The sequence below is a fragment of the Ovis aries genome, chromosome 18 (assembly GCF_016772045.2).
Source record: "Ovis aries strain OAR_USU_Benz2616 breed Rambouillet chromosome 18, ARS-UI_Ramb_v3.0, whole genome shotgun sequence".
NCBI classification, from domain to species: domain Eukaryota; kingdom Metazoa; phylum Chordata; class Mammalia; order Artiodactyla; family Bovidae; genus Ovis; species Ovis aries.
In genome coordinates this window covers 47,693,528-47,708,589 of record NC_056071.1, presented here as the reverse complement: position 1 = coordinate 47,708,589, position 15,062 = coordinate 47,693,528, and the positions used below count along the sequence as shown (strand labels likewise).

The 15,062-nt window shown below is 39.1% G+C and overlaps 1 pseudogene; it reads right to left on the bottom strand.

Annotated features, from left to right (window-relative positions):
• Window positions 1–356: 356 nt before the first annotated feature.
• On the bottom strand, window positions 357–2,001 carry LOC101103675 (elongation factor 1-alpha 1-like; annotated as a pseudogene).
• Window positions 2,002–15,062: the final 13,061 nt, after the last annotated feature.

Below are 15,062 nucleotides of genomic sequence, written 5' to 3'. Positions count from 1 at the left end.
TAGATTTACTCATTATTTATGTAACCATACAAAATTTTATATGCACCAGGAGCTTTTATACTATAGAATCTGACCTTCTGAAACTGGCTTACATATAAAACACAAGTTACCTTTGCTCATCTGTCCTAATCTAGAAAGTGTTGCACCAATGCTTAAGATGTTATTAAAACAGATGAGTTCTCAACACAAGGTTAACAAACCTGAAGCTCCACCCTAGAAATACAAACCCATAAATCAAAAATTGTTTTACCAGAAATAGGTTACGAGCAACTCTTACCAAAATAGTACCATAGGGAGTTACAGTGTTGACCCAAAGAAGACACGGGTTTCTCATGCAACATTTTTTAATGGGTCTCAAATTCTGTGACAGATTTTTTTGGTCAAGTTGTTTTCATTAAAAAGCACTGATTTTAAAAACTGATAACTTAAACTGCCACACACAAAACATATTGTCCACAAAAACATTCTCCTTTCCTTCTGAAGGTTTTACAATGCATTGTTATCATTAACCAGTCTTTTACTATTAAACTTAAATGGCCAATTGAGACAAACAGTTTTGAGACTATTCTTCCATCACTGATTAAGACTGGGGTAGCACGTATTGGGGATAATATTCATTTAGCCTTCTGAGCTTTCTGGGCAGACTTGGTGACCTTGCCAGCTCCAGCTGCCTTCTTGTCCACTGCTTTGATGAGATGACACCCAAAGCGACTGTCTGTCTCATGTCACGCACAGCAAAACGGCCCAGGGGAGGATAATCAGAGAAGCTCTTAACACACATAGGCTTGCCAGAAACCATATCAACGATGGCAGCATCACCACATTTCAAGAATTTAAGGCCATCTTCCAGCTTTTTGCCATAATGACGATCAGTTTTCTTCCTCAGCTCAGCAAACTTGCAAGCAACATGAGCTGTGTCACAATCCAGCACAGGTGCATATCCAGCATCGATCTGGCCTGGTTGGTTCAAAATAATCACCTGAGCTGTGAACCCAGCTGCTTCCATTGGTGGATCATTTTTGCTGTCACCAGCCACATTGCCATGATGAATGTCTTCGACGGACACGTTCTTGACATTGAAGCCCACATTGTCCCCAGGAAGGGCTTCACTCAGTGCTTCATGGTGCATTTCTACAGACTTCAGTTGTTTCACTGACTGGAGCAAAGGTGACCACCATGCCAGGTTTGAGAACACCAGTCTCCACACAACCCACAGGGACAGTACCAATATCACCAATTTTATAGACATCCTGGAGGGGCAAATGCAAGGTTTGTCAGTTGCATGTGTTGGTGGCAGAATGCAATCCAGAGCTTCAAGCAGGGCGATTCCACTGGCATTGCCATCCATATGGGTGAATTTCCATCCCTTGAATCATGAAATGTTAGCACTTGGCTCCAGCATGTTGTCACCTTTCCAGCCAGAAATTGGCACAAATGCTACTGTGTCGGGGTTGCGGCCAATTTTCTTAATGGAGGTGCTGACTTCCTTAACAGTTTCCTCGTATCTCTTCTGGCTGTAGGATGGCTCAGTGGAATCCATTTTGTTAACTCCAACAATTAGTTGTTTCACACCCAGGGTGTAAGCCAGAAGGGCATGCTCACGGGTCTGCCCATTCTCAGAGATACCGGCTTCAAACTCACCAACACCAGCAGCAACAATCAGGACACCACAGTGAGCCTGGGATGTGCCTGTAATCATGTTTTTGATGAAGTCTTCATGTTCTGAGTCATCAATGATGGTAACATAACACATGCTGGTCTCAAATTTCCACAGGGAGATATTAGTGGTGATACCACGCTCATGTTCAGCTTCAGTTTGTCCAAGACTTAGGCATATCTGAAGGAGCCCTTTTCCATCTCAGCAGCCTCCTTCTCGAACTTTTCAATTGTTCTGTTGTTGATCCCACCACATTTGTAGATCGGATGGCCAGTCGTGGTAGACTTCCCTGAATCTACATACCCAATGACAATGACGTTGATGTGGGTCTTTTCCTTTCCCATTTTTGCTTAGGTTTAATAGTGGTGTTGGAGAAGGCTCTTGAGAGTCCCTTGGACTGCAAGGAGATCCAACCAGTCCATTCTGAAGGAGATTAGTCCTGGGATTTCTTTGGAAGGAATGATGCTAAAACTGAAACTCCAATACTTTGGCCACCTCATGTAAAGAGTTGACTCATTGGAAAAGATTTTGATGCTGGGAGGGATTGGGGGCAGGAGAAGTGGGGACGACAGAGGATGAGATGGCTGGATGGCATCACTGACTCATTGGACGTGAGTCTGAGTGAACTCCAGGAGTTGGTGATGGACAAGGAGGCCTGGCATGCTACGATTCATGGGGTCGCAAAGAGTCGGACATGACTGAGCGACTGAAGTGAAGTGAACTGAACTGAATGGTGGTTTTCACACCTGTGTCCTAGAGGCAAACCCACTGTGAAAAAGCAATAAATTATTCTTTTTAAACCAGAAGGAATGAAGAGGCTGAGCCAAAGCGGAAATAATGCCCAAGTGTGGATGTGTCTGGTAGTGAAAGTAAAGTCTGAGGCTATTAAGAACAATATTGCATAGGATCCTGGAATGTTAGCTCCATGAATCAAGGTAAAACTGGAAATTTTCAAACAGGAGATGGCAACAGTGAACATCAGTATTTTAGGAATCAGTGAACAAAAATGGACCGGAATGAGTAATTTAATTCCAATGACCATTATGTCTAATACTGTGGGCAAGAATCAAAGCCACAGTCATCAAGACAGTATGGTACTGGCACAAAGACAGAAATATAGATCAATGGAACAAAATAGAAAGCCCAGAGATAAATCCACACACATATGAACACCTTATCTTTGACAAAGGAGGCAAGAATTTACAATGGAGTAAAGACAATCTCTTTAACAAGCGGTGCTGGGAAAACTGGTCAACCACTTGCAAAAGAATGAAACTAGATCACTTTCTAACACCGCACACGAAAATAAACTCAAAATGGATTAAAGATCTAAATGTAAGACCAGAAACTATAAAACTCCTAGAGGAGAACATAGGCAAAACACTCTCCGACATAAATCACAGCAGGATCCTCTATGATCCACCTCCCAGAATTCTAGAAATAAAAGCAAAAATAAACAAATGGGATCTAATTAAAATTAAAAGCTTCTGCACAACAAAGGAAAATATAAGCAAGGTGAAAAGACAACCTTCTGAATGGGAGAAAATAATAGCAAATGAAGCAATTGACAAACAACTAATCTCAAAAATATACAAGCAATTTATGCAGCTCAATTCCAGAAAAATAAACAACCCAATCAAAAAATGGGCCAAAGAACTAAATAGACATTTCTCCAAAGAAGACATACGGATGGCTAACAAACACATGAAAAGATGCTCAACATCACTCATTATTAGAGAAATGCAAATTAAAACCACAATGAGGTACCACTTTACACCAGTCAGAATGTCTGCGATCCAAAAATCTGCAAGCAGTAAATGCTGGAGAGGGTGTGGAGAAAAGGGAACCCTCCTACACTATTGGTGGGAATGCAAACTAGTACAGCCACTATGGAGAACAGTGTGGAGATTCCTTAAAAAATTGCAAATAGAACTGCCTTATGACCCAGCAATCCCACTGCTGGGCATACACACTGAGGAAACCAGAATTGAAAGAGACATATGTACCCCAATGTTCATCGCAGCACTGTTTATAATAGCCAGGACATGGAAACAACCTAGATGTCCATCAGCAGATGAATGGATAAGAAAGCTGTGGTACATATACACAATGGAGTATTACTCAGCTGTTAAAAGAATACATTTGAATCAGTTCTGATGAGATGGATGAAACTGGAGCTGATTATACAGAGTGAAGTAAGCCAGAAAGAAAAACACCAATATAGTATACTAACACATATATATGGAATTTAGAAAGATGGCAATGACGACCCTGTATGCAAGACAGCAAAAAGACACAGATGTGTATAACGGACTTTTGGACTCAGAGGGAGAGGGAGAGGGTGAGATGATTTGGGAGAATGGCATTGAAACATGTATAATATCATGTAAGAATCAAATTGCCAGTCTATGTCCGATGCAGGATACAGCATGCTTGGGGCTGGTACACGGGGATGACCCAGAGAGATGTTACGGGAGGGAGGTGGGAGGGGGGTTCATGTTTGGGCACACATGTACACCCGTGGTGGATTCATGTCAATATATGGCAAAACCAATACAGAATTGTAAAGTAAAAATTAAAATTAAAATTAAAAAAAAGAATCCCTTAGAAGAAATGGAGCAGCCCTCATAGTCAACAAAAGAGTCCAGAATGCAGTACTTGGGTGCAATCTCAAAAATGACAGAATGATCTCTGTTCATTTCCAAGGCAACCATTCAGTATCACAGGAATTCAAACTATGCGCAAACCACTAATGCCAAAGAACATTAAGTTGAACGTGTCTACGAAGACCTACCAGACCTTCTAGAAGTAACACCAAAAAAAGATGTTCTTTTCATCATAGGGACTGAAATCCAAAACTAGGAAGTCAAGAGATACCTGGAGTAACAGGCAACTTTGACCTTGGAGTACAAAATGAAGCAGGGCAAAGGCTAGCAAATTTTTGCCAAGAAAACGCACTGGTCAAAGCAAACACCCTCTTCCAAGAACACAAGAGATGACTCTACACATGGGCATCAACAGATGGTCAATACTGAAATCAGACTGATCATAGTATTTGCAGCCAAAGGCGGAAAAGCTCTATACAGTTAGCAAAAACAAGACCAGAAGCTGACTGTGGCTCAAATCATGAACTCCTTGTTGCAAAATTCAGACTTAAATTGAATAAAGTAGGGGAAACCATTATTTTCATAATAATACAGTGGAAGTGACAGATTCAAGGGATGAGATCAGATAGACAGAGTGCCTGAAGAAGTATACATGGAGATTCATAGGAGCATACATGAGGTGGTGATCAAAACCATCCCCAAGAAAAAGAAATGCAAAAAGGCAAATGGTTGTCTGAGGAGGCCTTACAAATAGCTGAGAAAAGAAAACCAAAAGAAAAATGAGAAAAGGAAAGATACCCATCTGAATGCAGAATTCCAAAGAATAGCAAGAAGAGATAAGAAAGCCTTCTTAAGTGAACAATGCAAAGAAATAAGAGGAAAATAACAGAATGGGAGAGACTGGAGATCTCTTCAAGAAAATTAGAGATACCAAGGAAACATTTTCATGTAAAGATGGGCACAGTAAAGGACAGAAATGGCATGGACTTAACAGAAGCAGAAGATATTAAGAGGAGGTGGTGAGAATACACAGAGGAATTATACAAAAATGTCTTCATGACTGAGATAACCACGATGGTGTGATCACTCACCTAGAGCAAGACATTCTGGAGTATGACGTCAAGTCACCTTAGGAAGCATTGGAAGTGATAGAATTGCAGCTGAGCTGTTTCAAATCCTAAAAGATGAGGCTGTGAAACTGCTGCACTCAATATGCCCGCAAATTTGGAAAACTCAGCATTAGCCACAGAACTGGAAAATGTCAGTTTTCATTCCAATCCCAAAGAAGGGCAATGGCAAAAAATGTTCAAACAATTGCATAGTTGTACTCATTTCACATGCTAGCAAGGTAATGCTGAAAATTCTTCAAGCTATGCTTCAATAGTCCACGAACTGAGAACTTCCAGATGTACAAGTTGGATTTAGAAAAGGCAGAGGAACCAGAGATCAAATTGCCTGCATCTGTTGGATCACAGAAAAAGCAAGGGCATTCCAGAAAAAAATCTGCTTCTGCTTCATTGACTACACAAAAGCCTTTAACTGTGTGGATCACAACAAATTGTGTAAAATTCTGCAGGAGATGGAAATACCAGACCAGCTTACATGCCTTCTGAGATAACCTGTACACAGGTCAAGAAGTAACAGTTAGAACCAGACATGGAACAACAGAACTGGTTGAGAATTGGGAAAGGAGTATGTCAAGGCTGTATATTGTCACCCGGCTTATTTAACTTCTATGTAGAGTATATTATGTGAAATGCTGGGCAGCCTGAAGCTCAAGCTGGAATCAAGATTGCCAGGAGAAATATCAATAACCTCAGATATGCAGAGAACACCACCCTAATAGGAGAAAGTGAAGAAGAACTAAAGAGCCTCTTGATGAAGGTGAAAGAGGAGAGTAAAAAAGCTGGCTATAAACTCAACATTCAAAAAACAAAGATGGTGGCAACCAGTCCTGTCACTTCATAGCTAATAGATGGGAATAAATGGAAACAGAAACATTGACAGACTATTTTATCGGGCTCCAAAATCACTGTGGATGGTGACTGCAGCCCTGAAATTAAAAGATGCTTGCTCCTTGGAAGAAAAGCTATGACATACCTAGAGGGCGTATTAAAAAACAGAGACATCAGTTTGCTGGCAAAGGTCTGTCTAGTCAAAGCTATGGTTTTTCCAGTAGTCATGTATGGATGTGAGAGTTGGACCATAAAGTCGGCTGAGCACCAAAGACTTGATTTTTTTCAAACTGTGGTGCTGGAGAAGACTCTTGAGAGACCTTTGGACAGCAAGGAGATGAACCCAGTCAACATAAAGGAAATCATCCCTGAATATTCTTTGTAAGGACTGATGCTGGAGATGAGCTCTAATACTTTGGCCACCTGATATCCTTATGCTGAGAAAGATTGAAGGCAGGAGGAGAAGGAGATGGCAGAGGTTGGATGGCATCACTGATTCAATGGACTTGAGTTTGAGCAAACTCAAGGAGATAGTGAAGGACAGGGAAACCTGGCAGGCTGCAGTTCATGGGGTCACAAAGAGTCAGATATGACTGACTAAACAACCACCACCACCCTTGTTTTAGCCAGGACATGGAAGCAACCTAGATGCCCATCAGCAGATGAATGGATAAGAAAGCTGTGGTACATATACACAATGGAGTATTACTCAGCCATTAAAAAGAATACATTTGAATCAGTTCTAATGAGGTGGATGAAACTGGAGCCTATTATACAGAGTAAAGTAAGCCAGAAAGAAAAACACCAATACAGTATACTAATGCATATATATGGAATTTAGAAAGATGGTAATGATAACCCTGTATGTGAGACAGCAAAAGAGACAGATATATAGAACACTCTTTTGGATTTTGTGGGAGAGGGGAGAGGATGGGATGATTTGGGAGAATGGCATTGAAACATGTATAATATCATATAAGAAATGAATCACCAATCCAGGTTTGATGCAGGATACAGGATGCTTGGGGCTGGTGCACTGGGATGACCCAGAGAGATGGTACGAGGAGGGAGGTGGGAGTGGGGTTCAGGATGGGGAACACGTGTACACCCGTGGCGGATTCATGTTGATGTATGGCAAAACCAATATAATACTGTAAAGTCAAAAAAAAAAAAAAAAGTACATGGACACCTACCAAAAAATAATAAAAAATAATAAGTAAAAATAAATAAAATAAAAACTAGAGAGTATTTTTAAATATATGATCACATTTGAAAATCTTTCTCTACCAATTTTTTTTTGAGTATCTGTGATATACTAGGTACTATTTTAGGTACTGCAGATTTTTCAGGTTTTCATGAAATAAGCATGACTAATGCCATCTCTCTCATTTTATAGACATCAAAAAAAATTGAGTCAAAAAAATGTGATGAGTCAAAAAAATTTAAAAAGCTGAAATAACCAATCCATAATCTCACAACAGGGAAGTAATGAGATTAGGACTTGGGCCCAGATCCTATGACCTTAAATCTTTTGTTGTTTGAATTGCACAAGACAGTTTTCCCAGCAAAAGTTCAATAACAATATGCTAAATAGGAAAGTGGTATTTTAAGAATAAGAAATTAGAAACTCCATAGCTTTGGGGTGGAAAGACACTGGGCAGCAAACCTAAGGAATTGAATGTTTGGGCACTTAATTGATATGAGAGTGGAGAGAAGGTAAACTCATACATCAGGTCACTGAATCATTCATTCTTTCAAAAAGAAAATCTAACATCTACATACTAGGCACTGAATAGACAGGGTTACAGAAAGTATGAGGTTTAGAGAAGAATAATAGTGTCTGTGATGTCACATGTATGTGTGTGGTACTTGCTTAGTCATGTCCAACTCTGTGATCCCATGATTGTAGCCCATTAGGCTCCTCTATCCATGGAATTCTCCTAGCAGGAATATTGGAGTGGTTGCCATTTCCTTCTCCAGGGGATCTTCCCAACCCCAGAATCGAACCAAGGTCTCTTGCATTGCAGGCAGATTCTTTACCCTCTGAACCACCTGGGAAGTGATATCACATACATTGACATACATAAAGACAAGCAGGATAGTTGAAAACTAAAGTCAACACTTTTTTAGTTATAGTTTTTAGTTTAGTTTGCGTAAAGAATGATTTATATAGAATTTGCATTTGTTAACACTGGAATTGAGAAGAGGAGTTATGTCTAGAATTAAATAATTGAGAAATTGGGATGGCAATATAGTTTAAAATCATAACTATAAAGCTAATAACAAGGGACATGTTGTGTGATTAATTAAAGGAAATGCCAGAATAGGCAAATATAGAAACAAAGTAGATTAGGGGTTACCTAGGCCAGGATGGAAAGAGGTAGGGAGATTGAAAGATGATGGCTAAGGGGTATGGGGAAATGAAAATCTTATTAATAACTAGTATAATAGATATATATCCCCTGTGACTATACTAAGAGCCATTGAATTGTACCCTTTAAATGAATGAATTGTATGGCATGTGAATTATATCTTAACAAAGCTTCTAAATACAAAACCATAACTATAGTTGAGTTATCGGAGACATAAGAAATTAAAAAAATTCAAAGGACCAAAGAGACTGACTTTTAAGGAACAGTTATAATTAAATAGCAAGTGATAAATAAGATGGCAACCAACATATTCAAAATCTCATTGAGAAATGCCCTAGATTTGAAAAGCTAAAACATCACTGAGATAATTTATAGTTCCCATAAGAACACATATAGTATCAGAAGCTAAACGATTCAGACAGATAAGGTATGAATAAATAAAGGGGAAGTACAGTAAGTAAATCCATTACGATCATACAGTGGAAGTGACAAATAGATTCAAAGGATTAGATCTGATAGACACGTTGCCTGAAGAACTATGGACAGAGGTTCGTGACATTGTACAGGAGGCAGGGACCAAGACCGTCCCCAAGAAAAAGAAATGCAAAAAGGCAGAATGGTTGTCTGAGGAGACCTTACAAATACCTGTGAAAAGAAGAGAAGCAAAAGGCAAAGGAGAAAAGGAAAGATATACCCATGTGAATGCAGAGTTCCAAAGACTAGCTAGGAGACGAAAGAAAGCCTTCCTCAGTGATCAATGCAAAGAAATAGAAGAAAACAATAGAATGGGGAAAACTAGAGATCTTTTCAAGAAAGTTAGAGATACCAAGGGAACATTTCATGCAAAGATAGGCACAATAAAGGACAGAAATGGTATGGACCTAACAGAAGCAGAAGATGTTAAGAAGAGGTGGCAAGAATACACAGAAGAATTATACAAAAAAGATCTATATGACACAGATAATCACGATGGTGTGATAAGTCACTTAGAGCCAGACATCCTGGAATGTGAAGTCAAGTGGGCCTTAGGAAGTATCACTACAAACAAAGCTAGTGGAGGTGATGAAATTCCAGCTGAACTATTTCAAATTCTAAAAGATGATGGTATGAAAGTGCTGCAATCAATATGTCAGCAAATTTGGAAAACTCAGAGAAGTGGCCTCAGGACTGGAAAAATTCAGTTCTCATCCCAATCCCAGAGAAAGGCAATGCCAAAGAATGCTCAAACTACCACACAAATGCATTCATCTCACATGCTAGCAAAGTAATGCTCCAAATTCTTAAAGCCGGGCTTCAACACTACATGAACTGTGAACTTCTAGATGTTCAAGCTAGATTTAGAATGCAGAGGAACCAGAGATCAAATTGCCAACATCTGCTGGATCATTGCAAAAGCAAGAAAGTTCCAGAAAAACATCTACTTCTGCTTTATTGACTATGCCAAAGCCTTTGACTTGTGGATCACAACAAACTGTGGGAAATTCTTAGAGAGAAGGGAATACCAGGCCACCTGACCTGCCTCCTGAGAAATCTGTAGGTAGATCAGGGAGCAACAGTTAGAACTAGACATGGAACTACAGACTGGTTCCAAGTATGAAAAGGAGTCCGTCAAGGCTGTATATTGTCACCCTGCTTATTTAACTTATATGCACAGTACATAATGAGAAATGCTGGACTGGAAGAAACACAAGCTGGAATCATGATTGCCGGGAGAAATATCAATAACCTCAGATATGCAGATGACACCGCTTATGGCAGAAAGCGAAGAGGAACTAAAAAGCCTCTTGATGAAAGTAAAAGAAGAGAGTGAAAAAGTTGGCTTAAAGCTCAACATTCAGGAAACAAAGATCATGGCATCCGGTCCCATCACTTCATGGGAAATAGATGAGGAAACAGTGGAAACAGTGTCAAACTTTATTTTTGGGGGCTCCAAAATCACTGCAGATGGTGACTGTAGCCATGAAATTAAAAGATGGTTTTGTAAGTCTTTTTTCTTCTGTTGTATTTCTTGACTATATAAGTCCATTTAACATTTGTTTTAAAGCTGGTTTGATGGTACTGAGTTCTCTTAACTTTTGCTTTTCTGTAAAGCTTTTTTATTTCTCCGTCAATTTTGAATGAGATCCTTGCTGGGTACAGTAATCTTGGTTGTAGATTTTTCCCTTTCAGTACTTTAAATATATCCTGCCACTCCCTTCTGGCCTGTAGAGTTTCTGCTGAAAGATCAGCTGTTAAGTGACAGTTTCCCTTGCATGTTGCTTGTTGCTTCACTCTTGCTGCTTTAAATATTCTTTGTTGTGTTTAGTCTTTGTTAGTTTGATTAGTCGGAGAAGGCGATGGCACCCCAGTTTGATTAGTATGCGTCTTGGCATGTTTCTCCTTGGGTATATCCTGTATGGGACTCTCTGCACCTCTTGGACTTGATTAACTATTTCCTTTTTCATGTTGGGGAAATTTTCAACTATAATCTCTTCAAAAACTTTCTCATACCCTTTATTTTTCTCTTCTTCTTCTGGGACCCCTATAATTCAAATGTTGGTGCATTTGATATTGTCCCAGAGGTCTCTGAGTCTATCCTCAGTTCTTTTCATTCTTTTTACTTTATTCTGCTCTTCAGAAGTTATCTTCACCATTTTATCTTCTAGGTCACTGATTCATTCTTCTGCTTCAGATATTCTGCTATTAATTCTTTCTAGAGTATTTTTAATTTCAGTAATTGTGTTGTCTCTGTATGTTTGTTCTTTAATTCTTCTAAGTCTTTGTTAATTGAGTCTTGCATTTTCTCCATTTTGTCTTCAAGTTTTTTGATTATCTTTACTATCATTATTCTGATTTCTTTTTCAGGTAGTTTGCCTATTTCCTCTTCATTTATTTGGACTTCTGTGTTTCTAGTTGAATTTGTTCCTTTGTCTAGTATTTCTCTGCCTTTTCTTTTCTTTTCTTTTTTTTTTTTTTTTTTTTTTGTAACGTGTTTAAGGGCTTACTCCTTGGAAGAAAAGTTGTGACCAACCTACATAGCATAGTCAAAAGCAGAGACATTACTTTGCCGACTAAGGTCCGTCTAGTCAAGGCTATGGTTTTTCCAGTGGTCATGGATGGATGTGAGAGTTGGACTGTGAAGAAGGCTGAGCACCAAAGAATTGATGCTTTTGAACTGTAGTGTTGGAGAAGACTCTTGAGAGTCCCTTGGACTGCAAGGAGATCCAACCAGTCCATTCTGAAGAAGATCAGCCCTGGGATTTCTTTGGAAGGAATGATGCTAAAGCTGAAACTCCAGTACTTTGGCCACCTCATGAGAAGAGTTGCCTCATTGGAAAAGACTCTGATGCTGGGAGGGATTGGGGGCAGGAGAAGGGGACGACAGAGGATGAGATGGCTGGATGGCATCACTGACTCGATGGACACGAGTCTGAGTGAACTCCGGGAGTTGGTGATGGACAGGGAGGCCTGGCGTGCTGCGATTCATGGGGTCGCAAAGAGTCGGACATGACTGAGTGAACTGAACTGAACTGATTCCCAGCCTTCATGGTTGAATTCTTTCTTCCTTTTGGTTTCTGCCCACCAAAGGTTGGTCCAGTGGTTTGTGTAAGCTTCATATAGGATGAGATTTCTGCTCAGTTTTTGTTTGTTTTCCCTCTGATGGGCAAGGCTGAGTGAGGTGATAATCCTGTCTGCTGATGATTGGGTTTGTCTTTTTGTTTTGTTTGTTGTTAAATGAGCCGTCCTGCAGAGGGTGCTACTGGAGGTTGGGTTATGATGGATCTTGTATTCAAATGGTTTTCTTTATGTGAGTTTTCACTATTTGATACTACCTAGGGTTAGTTCTCTGGTTGTCTAGGGTCTTGGAGTCAGTGCTCCCACTCCAAAGACTCAGGGCTTGATCTCTCTCCAAAGACCAGCCTAGGTCCAATCTACCAAGAGGAATTTCACCTGAAATGAAAGGCCTTTTGCTTGAATTCCAAAAGCCAGTGTACAAGAACACAACAGAGATCTCTGACTCAATGGAAACTTGGTATTGCCTGCCACATGGACAGTCCTCCTTGGATTGCAACATATGACTAGAGGGTCTGTCCTTGGCAGTGGTCAGCAGAACTCTGCTCCCTTTTTAATTAAATTGTTTTTTCCTATTGAGTTTTACTAATTTATATATTTTGGATATTATTCAACCCCTTATTTGATATATGACTTGCAAATACTTTCTCCTATTTGGTAGGTTTTCTTTTCATGTTGTTAATGGTTTCCTTTTCATTTTGTTAATGGTTTTCTTTCCTAAGCAGAAGCTTTTTAGTTTGATGTAATCTCACTTGTTGATTTTTTCTTTTGTTTCACTCACTTTGGGGCTTCCCTGGTAGGTTAGACAGTAAAAGCCATTCGCTTTTGGTGTCAAATTAAAAAAAAAAAAAAAACCAAAACACCAAGTCTGATGTCAAGGAGCTTACCACCTAAAATTTAGGGCCTCTGTTCTTACTTTTGAATCTTTAATGCCTTTTGAGATAATTTTTGTATATAGTGTAAGATGGTATTCCAGTTTCTTCCTATTGCTGTGATTTGTGTGTCTAGTTTTCCAGTATGATTTATTAAGGAGACAAAAATGGTAATTCTCAAAATATATTTGATTCTTAAAGGAAGGAGATGATAAAGTAGCTAGTAGTGATAGGGGATAAGCAGTAAACTAAGGGATTTTATACAGGTATTGTTTGATTTTTTTTTTTATTAAAATATCCTTGATTTATAATATTGGATTATTTCCCTATGTACAACATAAGTGAGTGAGTGATAGTCACTCAGACATCACCAACTCTTTGAGACCCCATGGAGTGTAGTCTGCCAGGCTCCTCTGTCCATGGAATTCTCCAAGCAAGAATACTGGAGTGGGTTGCCATTTCCTTCTCCAATATACAATATAGTGAGTCAATATTTTTGTAGAGTATATTCCATTTAAAGTTATTATAAAATATTGGCTATATTCCCTATTCAGTAAAACATACCCTTGAAGCTTATTTGGAAAAGACCCTCATGCTGGGAGGGATTGGGGGCAGGAGGAGAAAGGACAGCAGAGGATGAGATGGCTGGATGGCATCACTGACTCAATAGACATGAGTTTGGGTAAACTCTGGGAGTTGGTGATGGACAGGTAGGCCTGGCGGGCTGCAGTTCATCGGGTCACAAAGAGTCGGACACGACTGAGCGACTGAACTGAACTGAGCTAAGCTTATTTACTTTATAGGCAGTAGTTTGTACCTCTTAATCCCCATTCCATTGGGGAAAGGACTTGGGAGAGGGGCACAATAGGGGAAGAGGATTAAGATGTACTGTTTGATTTTTAATGGATACAAACATGAAAAAAGTGTTTTTATACTAGTGTGGGGAAAATTCCACTTTTAAAAAAAAAGGTTGAGTATATTAGAGAAAGGATAGTGACAATTCCTGAAAGTGAAGATGGAAAATGAGATGCAAAACTTAGATACCAGACTTGACATTGGTTATTTAGCTTTGAATAGCCAGGGCTGTTTAAGCCATTTACAGACCTGGTGGGGGGTGTAGTATATGAATGTAAAAGTCTCGTTTAATGACAGAGGCTCTCATTTAAAGACAAATAGGCAAGGTCAGGTAAAGGTTTCCTCATTTAAGATAAAGGAGGCTTCTGAATATTTGTAGGCAGGGGAAATGAGTCCACACAGAGAAAGGAAAGAGGAGGTATGCAGTGTCTTTAATTGCTACTCTGTAGACAAGCAATTATGAGGAGAAGAAAGGAGAAAGGACTACTGAGTTGCATAAACTCACTGAAAGTCTTCTTTATTTTTTTGTGGTTTTATATGTCTTATTTTCCAAGTCCACAATTTTCTGCATTTGTCTAGTTTGCATTTTTCTTCAATAAGTGTAAGAAACCAGTATTCTCAGGTTAAGATTTATTTTGAAAAGTAAATATTAACAAGACTAGTCGGTTCATAATCCTAGTTCAGATGTACTTATTTTTGTCCATAGAACTTAGAATAAGATCCTGGAAACCTAGACATACAGTGCTAGAAGAGATCCTTTTCATAATCCTTTATAATTTTTTTCCTGACCAACATGTCACAAAATTATATACTTCTAGTAACTGAACTGCAGATTTTTTTTACAAATCCATTCAGTATGCCACATAAAATCATTTAGAAATGGTAGTTCTACAGTGACCTTCTTATAACACTATATGGTGCAAGAATGAGGCATTTTCCCATTTGCAACAACATGAATGGACCTAGCGACTGTCATACTGAGTGAAGTAAGTCAGACAGAAAGACAAATATCATATAGTATCACTTATATGTGGAATCTAAAATAATGGCACAAATGAACTTATTTACAAAACAGAAAGAGAGTCACAGATGTACAAAACAAACCTAAGTTTACCAAAGGGGAAGTGCAGAAGGGATAAATTTGGAGTCTCTAATTGACATCTATGCTCTACTATATATAAAATAGGAAGGCT